Source organism: Panthera onca, chromosome B1, assembly GCF_046562875.1.
Source record: "Panthera onca isolate mPanOnc1 chromosome B1, mPanOnc1 haplotype 2, whole genome shotgun sequence".
Classification (NCBI taxonomy): Eukaryota; Metazoa; Chordata; class Mammalia; order Carnivora; family Felidae; genus Panthera; species Panthera onca.
This window is the reverse complement of record NC_138342.1, coordinates 56,172,585-56,187,818: the sequence shown is the minus strand read 5'-3', so window position 1 is coordinate 56,187,818 and position 15,234 is coordinate 56,172,585. Positions and strand designations below refer to the sequence as shown.

Below are 15,234 nucleotides of genomic sequence, written 5' to 3'. Positions count from 1 at the left end.
GCCATTTTGGCTTTAGCCATTCTAATTGGTGTGAAGTAATAGCTCTTGTGGTTTTGATTTGCATTTCCCTGATGATTAGTGAGGTTGAGTATCCTTTCATGTGTCTGTTGGCCATCTGTATGTCCTCTTGGGAAAAACATTCAGGTCCTCTGCCCATTTTTTAATCAGTTGGTTTGTTTTTTAAGTATTAAGTTGTATAAATTCTTTAAATATTTTGGATATTAACCCCTTATTGAATATATCATTTGCAAATATCTTCTCCCATTCCATAGGTTGCCTTTTTGTTTTCTTGATGGTTTCCCTTACTGAGCAAACACTTTTTATTTTGATGCTGTTCCAATAGTTTATTTTTGCATTTGTTTTCCTTGCCTAAGGAGATACATCTAGAAAAATGTTACCATGGCTGATGTCAGAGAAATACTGCCTGGGGTTATGATCCTTCACTTCGTTATGTACATGTTGTTTGACTTTGGGAATTTCTCATAACATCTCCAACCCTTGGTTCCCTTTTCTGGAAAATAGGGGTAAATAATATCTATCTCATATATTGCTAGAAAGGTAAATTATTATTATAATTTTTTGTGGTTAATATTTGATTGATCTTTACTCTGTGTCAAGCATTGTTCCAAGTACTTTACTCATTTAATTCTTACAAGTATCCAATGTGATGAGACATAAAATAATTCCCATTTTACAGTTGAAGACAATATAGTCAAAAAATTTACAAAAATTATTCAGAATCACACTTGAAAGGGCCTTTTGAAAACTGGCTCCAATCCATTGTGGGTGCTCCATAAATGTTTATTTCTCCACCTTCTTCCATCTGCCTTTGCCTACTTTTGATCGTACAAAACAGGAAACATTTGCTCAACCTTCTAACCAACTCTGCCAAATATTGCCTATTTCTCTGCAGGAGAAATCCAAAGCTCCTACTTTTTAGGTGAAATCATACAGCATCATGGTGACAGAAAAGCCACATTTCAAAGAAAGAAAGACAAAATCAAGTTAAAGAAAAAAACAACCCACATACAAACACAGACATACACAATTCTATTTTCAATGAAGATACATGCTTGTTATCCTATTCCTAACATGTATATCATTTACACTTACAAACAAGAAGGCCCTATTATAAAGCAGAGTTGTATATACTTTCAGGAACTGAGATAGTGATCTCACCAATCTCTTCCATTGCTATGGTATTAGAGAGCTGTTTTCTGGATTTAACAAGGCCCTGGGGATGCCAGATGAAGAATATAATTAACTCTTTACCATAAAATACCTATGTTAAAAGACCCTGACAATAAGAGTGCCTGGTAGCAAATGGCATCCATTACTTCCTATGTACAAAGAATTGCCTGAGGATATGAAATAATAGGGTACATTCATCTTGTGAATATCTGTATGAGATGGAGGAAACAGTAATTGCAATTATCTCCACTTAAATACTAAAGTTGTTAAGCACTTTTAAAGCTAATGGCTTGCTTAAGACAAATTATAGTGGCATCTGAGTTGCCTAGTCAGTTAAGCATCTGAGTCTTGGCTTCAGTTCAGGTCATGATCTCACGGTTTGAGTTGGACCTCCACGTTGGGTTCTGTGCTGACAGCATGGAGTTTGCTTGGGGTTCTCTCTCTCTCCCTCTCTCCCTACTCTTCCCCAGCTCCAGCTCTCAAAAATAAATAAATAAACAAACAAACAAACAAACATTTAAAAAGAGAGAGAGATTATAAAGCAGAGATTAAATATAAAAACTTAGACCTTTATCTCTTTCTGTGGGACTAAATCAAAGATAGAGAATAGTTCTCTAGATGAAAGAGAATGTATTTTTTTTCTGATTTGAGACAATGTTAAAATTTTTAAAAAGCGTGAATTTTGAGGGGCCCCTGGGTGGCTCAGTCAGCTGGGCCTCCGACTTCGGCTCAGGTCACGATCTCGCGGTATGTGAGTTCGAGCCCCGCGTCGGGCTCTGTGCTGACTGCTCAGAGCCTGGAGCCTGTTTCGGATTCTGTGTCTCCCTCTCTCTCTGACCCTCCCCCATTCATGCTCTGTCTCTCTCTGTCTCAAAAATAAATAAATGTTAAAAAAAAAAAATTTTTTTTAAAAAGCGTGAATTTTGAGATTATGATGGTATAAATGGTGACCATATGATAACACTTTTAGAAATACATGCCTGACAGTGTGCTGCATTTTCTTTTTCTTTTTCTTTTCTTCCAAGTTTTTATTTAAATTGAAGTTAGTTAACCTATAGTGTACTATTGGTTTCAGGAGTAAAATTTGGAGATTCACCATTTACATAGAACACCCAGTAGCATGATGCATTTTCATACACATTATTTCATTTATGATATTTTTTCAAGTTTTTATTTAAATTCCAGTTAGTTTCATTTATGAGTTTATGACAATGACGTTAACACAATGACAATGATTCTATGAAATGGATGCTATCTGGTCAGATGAAGAATTCTATGCCCAAAAAAGTTCACTTGCCCAAAGCTACTTAGTTGGTAAGTTCTAGATTTTTCTAGCAGTGGCCTTTCCAGCAACAAAGCTGAGAGCTTTCACTGTTGGATGAGTTAATTTCCAGGATGTGAAATCTGGTTTTACCATTTAGAAGTTTTGTGTTATAGGGCAGGTTGCATAAACTCTGAAAATTTCCAATGATAATATCAATTTCAAAGCTATTATTAAGTCAGGTGGAGATATATAATATGAAAATTATAATGATTATAAACACTCATAAATATTAGTATTTTTCATGTATTATGCCTTTCATGTATTAGCCTTAATCCATGCTATCTTAGCCAACTAAATTTGATAACATAAACTAAGATCATTTATAGGATACAGTGTGTGGGAAAAGAACATAGGTTCATTTCTATGTAGACAGCAAACAAACAAAAGACAACAGTCAAAAGGCACATAATTGGATAATTTATTACAGACATAAACTGCCAAAAGTCATGTGAAAAATACAGAATATTGTTTGTATTACTTTTGAGATTTTATAAATAAGAAGCTTTTATAAATGTACGCTTTGAAGTTTGATAAAAGCAAAGCAGCATTTTAACTAGCAGTATCCTAACAGAATTTTTCAGCAATAGAGGAGTGTTGTGGTAAACATGTTCCTTTCTTGTTTCTACTGTTATGACCTAAAACATATAGTTGGGGGGCACTGGGTGGCTCAGTAGATTAAGCCTCCGACTTCATTCAGCTCAGGTCATGATCTCACTGCCTGTGAGTTCAAGCCCCACGTCAGGCTCTGTGCTGACAGCTGAGAGCCTGGAGCCTGCTTCAGATTCTGTGTCTCCCTCTCTCTCTCTCTGCCCCTCCCCTGCTCGACTCTGTCTCTCTCATAACTAAAATAAAAACATAAAAAAAAAATTTTTTTAAACATATAGTTGGTAACCAGAGAATATTCATTTTATTTAGAATTGGAGAATGTTAGGGGTGAAACAAACCAGAGTGACCATTTTGTGTATTTCCCATATTTTTTAGACAGGTAAAACCTGGCTCAGAAATAGGAGGTAAGTAACTCAGGTTTATACGGTTGGTTTGTGAAACAGTTCAAATGCCACACCTCAGATTCCCAATGCTGTGCTTTGAAAAGCCCCACAAATACAGCATTTCTATTGCTAAAATAGTTTAGTCTTTACACATTTAAAAAGGAGTTCATAAAATCTGTCCTGTTTAGGTGTGTTGAATATTGGGGCACCTGGGTGACTCAGTTGGTTAAGCGTCCAACTCTCGATTTCAGCTCAGGTCATGATCTCACGTTTGCTGAGTTCCACCCCATGTTGGGCTCCACATTGAGTGTGGAGCCAGCTTGGGATACTCTCTCTCTCTCCCTCTCTCTCTCCCTCTTTCCATCTCCTCTGTTTCCACTCTCCCTGTCTCAGAATAAATACCTTTTAAAAAAGAATCTGAATATCAAAATATTATCACTTTCTAGAGGAATAACGTATTGATTATTGTGATTTTAATATTAACTTTTTTGTGATTAAGACACATCATATCCTTAGGTACAATATTTCATTATTTTAACTCATTAATAGGCATGAAAGCCAATGTTTGGTTTAGGTTAACACAGACTAACATTGACTTTTATCAGTGTGAAGAATATTAAGTAGTTTCTGAGGACTTATAATTATCTTCCAGAGGAAGTTATATTTCAAGGGACATTTTGTTTACATCTATTTAATTTACTTGTTATTAATAATTATATTTGATTTAAAATTTTTTTTAAAAAGAGTATGCCTGGGTGGCTCAGTCAGTTAAACGTCTGACTTCAGCTCAGGTCATGATCTCAGGGCTCCTGGGTTTGAGCCCCGAGTCGGACCCTCTGCTGACAGCTCAGAGCCTGAAACCTGCTTGACATTTTGTGTCTCCTTCTCCCTCTGCCCCTCCCCCACTCACGCTCTGTCTCCCTCTCTCCCTCTCTCTCTCTCTCAAAAATAAACATTTAAAATTAATAATTACATTTGAATTATCTACAAAAACTTCATTAAACATTAGACAAAGTCAGCCATTATTCCAGTCTATTCTTTTGGTGTAGTTGACAGACCTCGTAAGAGACAATATGAACTTATTTCACTAGTAAACCCAGGTGGAATGAAAGTTTTATATCTAATGCTGAAACGTCTAAAGACATGTCTGTTTCAATTAAAACATCAACATTAAACTAACTTTTATATCAAATATTTTCCCAGACCATATGAACTTAAAAAAACATGTAGGTTAGTTTCTATCTTTCTGAGAGGTTTAGAAAACCAAATCCTTATAAGCACTTGTCTTCAACTAAATAGAACTCTTTCAGAAATTAGTTTTAGCAATACCATCCAGAGGTAGAAACATATCACATATTTACAACATATACGCGTGGACATACACCCAAACACACAGACATATAGACCTTATTTCTTTTTTATTCTCAAGTTACTTAATGTACAGTGTAGTCTTGGCTTTAGGAGTAGAACCCAGTGATTCATCTCTTACATAGGACACCCAGCGCTCATCCTGAAAAGTACCCTCCTTAATGCTGGTTCCCCATTTAACCCATCCATTACATTTTAAACACATAATAAGATGTATAACTTCAAAAGACAGAGAAAGAACCGACATTCTTCCAAGAAGCACTTTAATTTCTTAAGGCCAATGCTTTACAAGCCTTTAGAGATAAAAAGGGGAAGGTTTTTGTTTTGTTTTGTTTTGTTTTTTCCTGGGAAACAAGGTTTTTATCTGTGGCTACAGCCACAACTGGGCAGCAGGGCAGGTGGGAACACCCAGGCTGGTGAGTCCAGCCAAGCTGCCAAGTCGTCTCCCACCTTCAGCAAACAGAGCACAAAGGTGTTCAGGGGCCGGCTGAGGGCATTGGTGCAGCAGTAAAAGCAGCAACACTCAACCTCAAGTCAGGTACCTGGAGGGTCATGGAAGGTCCCTGCAGGATGAGGGAGGACTAGAAACCCGGGGCTGGGACTCAGAAGCCTTAGGAACAGGGAAAGTTTTCCAATGGTAAAGGAATAGGTGAATTCTGAATTGCCTGCACAGCTGACTTTTGTTTTGCAAAAGGATTTGTGAGTTAAGGATAGTTTTTCTCAATTCCTCGAAGAATTGGGTGGTAACTTAATTGACATTATGGATTGATTCATCTATCCAATTATATTATCTTCAATTTGCTTCTTTCCCTCTGCGTACATAGTTTTAATTTTAAATATTTCTGGCAATATTGAATAACCTCCATCAGGTGTCAGATGGGTCCCTAAAGAGAATGAAAAAAAATATTACTTTCTCAAAATCCAGAGTCACTTATAAAATAAGAAAAAAGCAAAGCAAAGCAAAGCAAAACAAAACCTTGCATGTAACAGGCAGGCAGAAAGCCAAGCACAGTTATGCAAAATGAGACCAGTGAGAAGGCCAAGGCTGTCCCTGGGACAGAAAGGTTCAAAAAGCAATGGGTTTGGATTTCGAAAGGAAGGGTCAATGTAACATTGCATTTTGCAATCTCTAGTGGGCACTACAGAGACTCGGGAGAACTGATTTTGGTAAGAATTTTTACCTTTGGTGGGCTTCTTCTGGTTTTTCAAAGATCCTCTCTATTGGCTCTGGTATTTGCCAGAGTTTTCCCTTAGTTGTTTCAAGGAATAAAGTAACCATTTACCTGAAAAATCTCTCAGTTTTGTCCTGTCTAGGAGAGGCCCATATAGGAGCCATCCTTTGGAGGCAGATCTAGGGGTGTCTGTAAGGCCATCCACTGAGATTTTTGTTTACAGTTATGTAGTCTCTTCAGGAGAAACAATTCAGACAGAGGATCACACTGGGGGAGCAGCAGGAGTTAAGTCAGTCATAGAATCTTTTGTTTCAGGCACTTCTTGCATCTTTAATTTATTGTTAGCCTTTTGTAATCTTTTAATGAAACTATTTTGAACTTTTTTAGCCTTGTGGAGGCTTCTGCTTGCCAATTAAAAGAGGTATTCAGTTCTGTTTGAGAACCCTTACTTTCAAGTGAGCTTCTTAAGTCATCTTATCTGATCGGAACGATCCACGTATGGCCACTTTACTTCCACATTGTCTTTAGTAACATTTTTCCATCTTGCTAGACATCTGGAACATTCTGGAACTATAGTTCTTAGACATAAAATAAGCAGGTAAGCCAGAAGGAAGCACACTCAATTCTCTATATACAGAGGATCCCATTTCTTTCAGCTAGGTTTTGGGTTTCTTGGAGCCAAACTAATACTTAAGAGGGACTTGTCAAGGGGTTGGGATTTAGTGAGGTGTTTTGCAGTGTGCCTTATTGCATGGAAACTTTCTTGAGGTTGGTTGGTGACCTAGTGTCAACCTAACTCATTCTGTGACAAATTTATCCTAACACAGAGTCTTTGAGTTAGGCAGTGAGTGCTCTAACAGCTCTTAAATGCTCAACCTATGCCCGCTAAGTTTTGCAGCTTTTTGGCCTTCAAGATCCATGCTACCAATAACTTTTATTTACATAAAACAAGACAAAAAAACATGTCCACCTTAATACACCTGCAGCAACCAAAAAATGTCATTCTGGACTGGTCAAGAGAAGGCCCCGTGCATACCACAAGCAAACCCCAACGTGGGCTTAACCAGCAGATGCCCTTCAGGAGACTTTGGACAGGAAATTGGGAAAGGATTCAACCAGCAAACTCCAATAAATAAGGGCCTTGGACTGGAACTGGGGAAGGGATTCCAACATGGACTTGTGGACTAAACCAAGGGCTAAGAACTGGTGTTCTGCTCTGTTAGAGCCTCCTGTCAGAAAGCCAGTTAGATCAGTAGCTTGAATATAAGAACAGAGCTAAAACCAAGACTTACCAGGAGCCCTCAGAAAGGACAAGAAAAACAGTGGACTCAAAGACTCAAAGGGCTTGTGGGGCATCATACCTATGTTTCTTTTTGCCCCCCAAATGCCATCAAAAGTTCACTCTGGATCCCATGGGGAGCCTGAGTGGCTCAGTCAGTTAAGCATCTGACTCTTGATTTCCGCTCATGTCGTGATCTCATGGTTCGTGGGTGTGAGCCCCACATCGGACTATGTGCTAACAGTGCATAGCCTGCTTTGGATTCTCTCCCTCTCTCTCTGTCTGCCCCTCCCCTGTTCATGTTCTGTCTCTTTCTCTCTCTCAAAATAAATAAATACACATGAAACAATTACAAAACTAAAACTAAACACTAAAAAATAAGAAGTTCACTTTGATCCCAATGCTACCACCAAATCGGTTAGGAAACAAAGTTCAAACGAGTAAATTTTAAGATCTAATTTGTTAAATGATTCATGAATTGGGCAGCATCCCATCTATAGCAAGTAGACAGGAGCTTTCTCATGTTGTTATGTGTGAGTTTTCTAAAAAGATTTATAGTTAAGGTAGGGCCTAGATAACACAGTAGGGAAAACATATTTAGGAGGAAAGAAATGGCCTCAGATTTAAACGTTTTGAATTTGTCAAACAGTCAAGACATTCAGAGAAATGTTCAGAATATATAAGTCTTTGTCAGCCTGGTGATGTTGACACTAATACATGTAAGTCACATATCGAGGGTGTTTACAGAGTAGATAAGAATGCTGACACTAGATTTGAAGTTATCACATTTAAGGTGTGACCACTCATTTATCTGTCCTTTATGTATGAATTCTAGTTATCATTTTTCTCTTACTACTTAATTCTTCATTCCTTATCACTTTACCATGTTCTATATTTCCTCATGGTACTTATCTCCATATAGTATGTCTATTCTTATTTTATCTAACTCCACATTGGCTCCATAAGAGTAGATATTTCATTGAGAATGTTCCTGTAGTATCCACAATATGTTGGATAGAACAATACAGACTATACTGTGGTAGGGTCCCCTCCCTAAGGAAAGAAAAAAAAAAAAAAAAAAACCTCAAGGCAACCTTGCTACTTGACAACGTCCCTCAAGACCTTGTAACATGAGATCACTTAATCAGACTACAAGTTTGTGTGTTTCCATATATGGGAGACAAAGAAGCAAAAAAGATATAAAAAAAAAAACTATACCACGTGGCATTCTGGGCTCAGTTCTTTGGGTACGAACCCAGCTGAGTGGTGCTGGCAGGAATAAAGTTGCTTCCCGGAAAGAAAAGCCTCAGTGTTAAGACGCTCTGTGCGAGAATCCTGCTCCATTACTTGGGGGCTCTCATCCAGGATTTGGAGATGGTGCGTTTCCACCTCCTTTGCCACTAGGGATACGAACCTCAGGGCGCCTGGAGAGGTGGTTCACCAGGCACCAGTGGACTGCTCGATCCGCAGGAGACTAGCCCTCCCAGCGCACGGAGGCCAGAACTCTGTGTGTGCCAATGGAACCCTTGAAGCCCAGGAACCAGTTCAGAGAATACCCGTCACACTGGTAGGAACCCGGGTTCATTTTGTCAGACCTGCCCCTAAGAGGCGGAAGGGGAGCCTGATCACCTCCCAGACTTGCCCTAGTAGTTCCACAAGGGAGGAGGAATGAAGCTGCAAATCTAAGGCTTTGGGTGTTGGGCGGCAGGTTGGAGTCACCATGTGACTGTGTATGGGGACTTGTGTCTCCTTCATTTCCTGTGTCAATGACTATGATAATTAGAGCCAACAGTCTCTGGTTAGTCTACCTCAGAACGGAGACTTTAAGAAATATTCCCAAGCAGCTGCTGAAACTCCTTTTGTTTTGGGGAAGTTCCCTGTCTTCTCCGGACTGACATGGACTGCCTAATTCTACTGGTGGGAAACAAAACAAAAGAAACCTGGAGTCTGCTCCTCTGTCTGAGTTGACAAGATTTAAAAGTAGGAATTCTCTTTCTCTGCCTTGTGCTGGCACCTTGTCTCTTCTGCCTTCCCTTCCCTCCCTCCTGCTTCTGCACCACCTGGGGGGAGGCCTACATAACTGGCTCCTCAATGCCTCAGGCACCATCAACTCCTCTTCCCACCCTAGATGTTGAGAAGTGAAGACCACCGAAGACAGATTTCCCCACTAACATTCCAGGTAAAAATTAACCATGGGGAACAAATTGTCTTAAGTGGACTCAAGTAAAGCATATTCAGTGTTTAAGTTAATTTAAGTTTGTTGATTTGAGATAGACAATGTTTAACAACATTAAAAAAAATTATTCTACCTAGATTTGCTGTAGGTCAAATAAGCTCATGTTATCTCTGTTCCAATTTGTTAACAAAAGGATGATTTAAAGTGATGGTTAATTTTGTCTGTCTCAAAGTTTTCATGGGTAATTGTTAAGATAGCTTTCAAAGTCTTTGGTAACCTAAAACTTTAAAGCTTTGCTTGCATGATAAATTGAGATTGAGTTTATTGGATACCTAATGAGATAAGAGGTGGAAGCACTAATTACCAGATGTAGGTTTGTGCTTCTGACTTGTTGCAGAAAAAAAAACTAAGGATATTCGGAACTATTGAAAAGCATGCTTTCTACTTAATGGATTCATAAGTTTGCCATCTAAAAAAAAGTTCTGATGTAACATAGAGTTCACAATTGGTCAGTACTTAGTTCACTGGTACCAAGGTTTCTAGAAGTTAAAATTCTGCTACATGTAGTTAAAACTGGTAAAAATAAGACAAGCAACTCTATGTAGACAAGTAAGAGATGTAAAAGAAAGATATAAAAAATGAAAATATATTTTTTTGAAGGTAAAAGAAAGTAATTTTGTCCTACATGAGACTGGCTATTTGGATAAAAATGGCTTGGGACAAAATCTAAATGCAAAGAAAAGTTGTAGAAGGCTCGTGAAGGAAAATCTTTAAAAAGAAATTTTATGTGTGGTCAGGATGGACTAAGGTTAAAATAAATGGATTTTAAAAGTACACAGGGTTAAGATTAAAATTCTTCCTTTGATCCAAAGAATGGGGAAATAATGGCAATACTCTTGGTGCCAGCCTCCAAATCCTCCACATTTGTGTTGTTTCTGTTTAGCAGAGGAATGGATGCCTCTGCCATATGAGGGATGGATAATATATAAAGGGCTTTTACTAAGATACATGGGAGCCATTTTACTAAACTTAGCCCACTGTATGCCAAAAATGGATATCCACATGGCTGAAGCATATTTATGTGGGCATTGTTGGAAAAGGCAGGGGAATGGACCTTGACTTTGGCTCTTTAAGCCCCTCCCTCAACGGCAATAATCGATATGTAAGTTATTGTTGGGCCATAATAGAATTAATGCACCCTATGACAACCAAGAAAATCTTGCTTGGTCACAGTCCATATGCCCAAGGTCCTACAGGCAGGAAATAGGGTGGGGGGTGGGGTGGGGCGGAAACCCTTTACATTACAAGGTTTAAGACAGATAAAAGGAGATCTAGGTAAACTTTCTGATTGGGTAAGTATATAAAGGCTTTTCAGAATATTACATATGTTTTTGAGTTGACCTGGAAAGATATAATGCTTTTGTTAAATCAGACTCTTAATGAGACAGATGGTTTGGGAAAAAAAAAAAAAGGAAATCTAAGACTTAGCCCTTAAATTATGCTAAATTAGCCACTATTTTACAAACATAAAATGCGAAGACCAATGGCCTTCCTACAGAGGTTGAGGGAGACTCTCATTAAATATATGGGAATCCCCCCGACACCCCTAAGGCTGAGATGATTTTAAAGGACAAATTTGTCACTCAATCAGCCCTAGATATTCAGAGAAAATGCAAAAATTAGCTGTTGGCCTTGAAGGGACCCTGAAGGAGCTCTTACGAGCTGCCAATTGGGCATATTACAAACAAAACAGAAAAGGAAACTTTAAAAAAAAAAAGAAAAGAAAAGAAATATGAAGACTTAGTTGTGGCCTTACATACTATGTCAGACTGAACTTCCCGAGGTCCTGGCACCAAGTGCCGTTTATACGGCCTTTCAGAACACTAAAATGGGAACATCCTCAGAGGGGACAACCAAAATGAAAACCCCATAAGCCATGCCCCTTGTATGGAAACAATCACTGGAGATCTGAGTGCCCTCAGGGACCTCTATCTATGAAGGCTCAGATAACCAATGTTCCTGGAATGAACTAACCGGGTCCTGGAGCTCTTCACGGTGGCTCCCCTAAACCAACTGTCTATCAGAAACCCAGAACATTGGGTAACTCTGAATATAGAAGGAAAACTGATTGATTTCCTTCTTGACACCAAAGCTGCCTCTTCTGTCCTCCTTTCCACTCCAGGCCAGCTATCCAAAGGCAGCATGATAATTAGAGGCATCTTTGAAAAACTTCTAACTAAATTTTTCTCTCAGCCCTGGGATGTATATGGGGAAACCTAATTTTTTCTCATTCTTTACTGATAATGCCAGAGAGCCTCACTCCCTTGCTAGAAAGGGACATTATAACTAAATCATAGACTATGTGCTACTAACTCCAGGACAGATAAACAATTATGTGAATTTTTGAAAATTACTGGATATTGTAGGCTGTAGATCCCAGGGTTCAAAAAAATGGTTTCCTGCTATATCAGTTATTAAAGGGGACTCAATCCTACTAGTCTCCTCCACAAAAATAAACTGGGGTCTGACTTCCAGACACTGTCTCCAGCCCTTGGAGTGGTTACAAACAGAGCAGGGCAATTACTATTACCAAGCTCACAGAGCTGAAAGATTATTAAAACACAGCATCAGGACTTTCATTTCGGGAGGGACAAAACTTATCAAATGGCCCAAAGAATGTTTACGAAAAGAAAAATTGTCAAGGACAGTTCTGCAAGTACTATCAGGCTGTAAAGTATGTCTTAAAAACAAACTCTCAACCACAAACTTGCTTTCCCAGAAAATCAAGGAACTGGAGACTATCCAGTAAAGACTAACAATTAGGTTTCACTCATCTGCCAAAGTAAAAAAAAAAAAAAAAAAAAAATTTCCAACATCTGTTTGTGCGGGTTAATGTTTTTACTAACTGGGTAAAGGCCTTCCCCTACAAGACAGAAAAGGCACATAAAGTAATAAAAATTCTGCTTTATAAAATAATACCCAGGTTTAGCTTATCTAAAAATTTACAAATTAATAATGGTAAATGGCTGCCTTGACTCTTTCTCTAGTAGAACTCCTGGCTTTTAAAGAAGTTTTACACATCAAAATAAAGCAGACTGTCTGCTTATACTCAGCAAAACTCTTAATAACACCTGATAAGCATTAGATGCCTTAAATTTTTTTAAATTAAGTTAGGGCCAAACTCTTAGAAATAGAGCCACCATTGATTACTTACTGCCACCACTTCTCCATCACCTGGGTTAAGAGATTGATTCCCTGTCATATGTTGTTTACAAAGTCAGGGTCTCTCCTAGATTATTTGACAGGTGTGGGAACTGGGGACATTATCTTAAGATGCCATTTTGTAGGTCAGTATAATCTTTACTGTGTGTTTTTCTCGTTATGTCTACTAATGTTTATGCCACCTCATGCCTGTCAGCCTTCCTGTAAAACCATGCTGTGGGCCACTCAACCGACCCTTGAGTAGACTCTAACTGCTGAACCCCTACACCATCCCTTATCAGCTTGAAGAAGCCAGAGCAGTCATCATCCCTATTTTCTAACAGCAGTTACAGGCCCTATTCCAGGGAAGAAATAAATAGGGAAAGGGTTAACATTAGGCAGGGAGAGATAAGGGACGTTCAGGAGGCAGACTGCAGCTACAAATGGGAGGCGAAGAACCAGATGGGGTTTTCCCCTTATAAAATCCCTTATAGGCACCCTCTCCCCATTATCCAGTGCATACGGAGGGATCTAAATGAGGTAGACAATCTAACCCAATCTAAGGCAACAGTTGCGAGCCCTTGGCTGTACCCTAACCACCTTACTCCACTGGGTCAGGGAGCGATTACCTGTGAATCTGACCACAGACGCTCACCCCTTTAAACCGGGAGATGCAATATAGATAAAGAAATAAACTGTCCACCCCCTAAAAGCTCCCTGGAGGGTCCTGTTCACTGTCATTTTGTCCACCCTTACTGCAGTAAGGTAGGCAAAGTGGGTCTCTGCATTCACTACAGCAGAGTGAAGCCAGCATCTCGAAACTGGGAGTGCATTCCTGATCCATCAATGCCATGCAAGCTGACCATACAGAAGAAGCAATCTGCAACTCCAGAGGCTCTGGGAGACTGCAGCCCTGCTTTAGTCACTCTGGAAGCTGACTAATCTACACATGGCAGAAGCTTGAGGAATTGACAGTCCAGTGGAACAAAAGACTGTCCTTATTTTCTATATGTTTCCTTACTGTGATGCACTGTCACACCTAGTTTCTTTATTATGATTCTTGCTCTGTTCTTTGCCATAGGATCAGCAGAGGCTGACCCGGTCTGGCTAAAAATGTGATGAGAGATTTCCGTGAACACTCACCTTCCTTTTGTGGATAGGATACTTTGTTGGTTGGACCAACATGGGAAAACAATGGCCATAAGAGACTAGAAAAGTAGATCCCCACAAACCTTAGAGTAAAACAAAATACCCCAGTCCTACTGTCGGGGTTTGGCTTCTTAAAAGCTCAATTATTGGGGAAAAAAACTGTCTTGCCTAGTGGGGAAAAAGTTCATCATTGTCTCTGTTCAATACTTAACATGCCTAAGCCAAAGCTTTTATAAGTCAACTGCCCGAAAAACCCAATAGTGGGAGATCCCAGATCACCTTGAGCCAGATTCCCCAACCTTTGTCTAACTTCTCTCATCTCTGAGAGACCTGGGACAATGTCAACACAGCTATCAAATGGCAGGCCCCAGGGGGACTATACTAGATATGTGGGAGGACAGTGTATATAAACCTCTAAACCAAGATGATGCCCTTTGACCCTAAATAGAGGGGTCTGAGCACCAAAGGGGGGACTGTGGTAGGGTCCCCTCCCTAAGGAAAGGAAAAAAAATCCTCAAGGCAACCTTGTTACCTGACAACATCCCTCACGACCTTGTAACATGAGATCACTTAATCAGACTACAAGTTTGTGTGTTACCATATATGGGAGACAAAAAAGTAAAAAATACACAAAAAACTATGCCACCTAGCATTCTGGGCTCAGTTCTTTGGGTATGGAACCCAACTGAGTGGTGCTGGCAGGAATAAAGTTGCTTCCTGGAAAGAAAACCCTGGGTGTCATGACTCTCTGTATGAGATTCCTGCTAAAATACTATAGGAAAACAACAACAACCATAACAAAACAAAACAAAACAAAAACCCACAACACTAAAATATCAATGGCTTAACATAATGAAGAATTATTTTTTTCCTGTCATGGTCTAAAGAAAGGTGGGAAGGTCACCTCAATCATGGCAGGACTAGGCATCTGAACACACAGACTAGAAAGGCTCCTTGGCCATGGAAGAAAGGACTGGAGAGTCAAGGAAAAGTTTTACATCACCCACAGCCCAGTAACCAAAACTTAGTCACATCTTCCCAATCTAACTTCAAGGGAGACTAAAAAATACTCTCTGTGCTTGGAAAGAGGTAAAAGTATTGTGAACACATAGCATTTTCTCTGCCCTGGCCCTTGACTATAAATAGTACCAAAGGTACCCAGTACTTCCCAGCAGATACTATTTTTTTAAAAATCAGAATTTGTTATTTAGCAACAGAGGAGGGTGGACAATGACTAACTATGAACTTTTAAAACTTTACATTTCTTATTCTTTCTTTTCATGGGCAGATATCCACAAAAATTTGCAAATAATGACAGGAAATATAGTAGTACCAATACCATCAAATCATAACCCAGTGCTGTCATAAATTTACTTTTGAGGTAT

The 15,234-nt window shown here is 39.2% G+C and overlaps 1 protein-coding gene across 5 annotated transcripts in view; it reads left to right on the top strand.

The window, feature by feature from the left end:
- Positions 1-15,234, top strand: part of LOC132692466 (sulfotransferase 1 family member D1-like) — a 45,290-nt gene that overhangs the window by 4,338 nt on the left and 25,718 nt on the right. The window contains exons 1-2 of one of the 5 annotated variants that reach the window (XM_078446055.2): positions 8,571-8,890; positions 9,452-9,502. The exons of 1 other annotated variant lie outside the window; for it this stretch is intronic. The gene's annotated coding sequence lies outside the window, so the exon portion shown is untranslated. 3 more of the 5 variants (XM_078446054.2, XM_078446053.2, XM_078446052.2) reach the window with 3 other exon arrangements.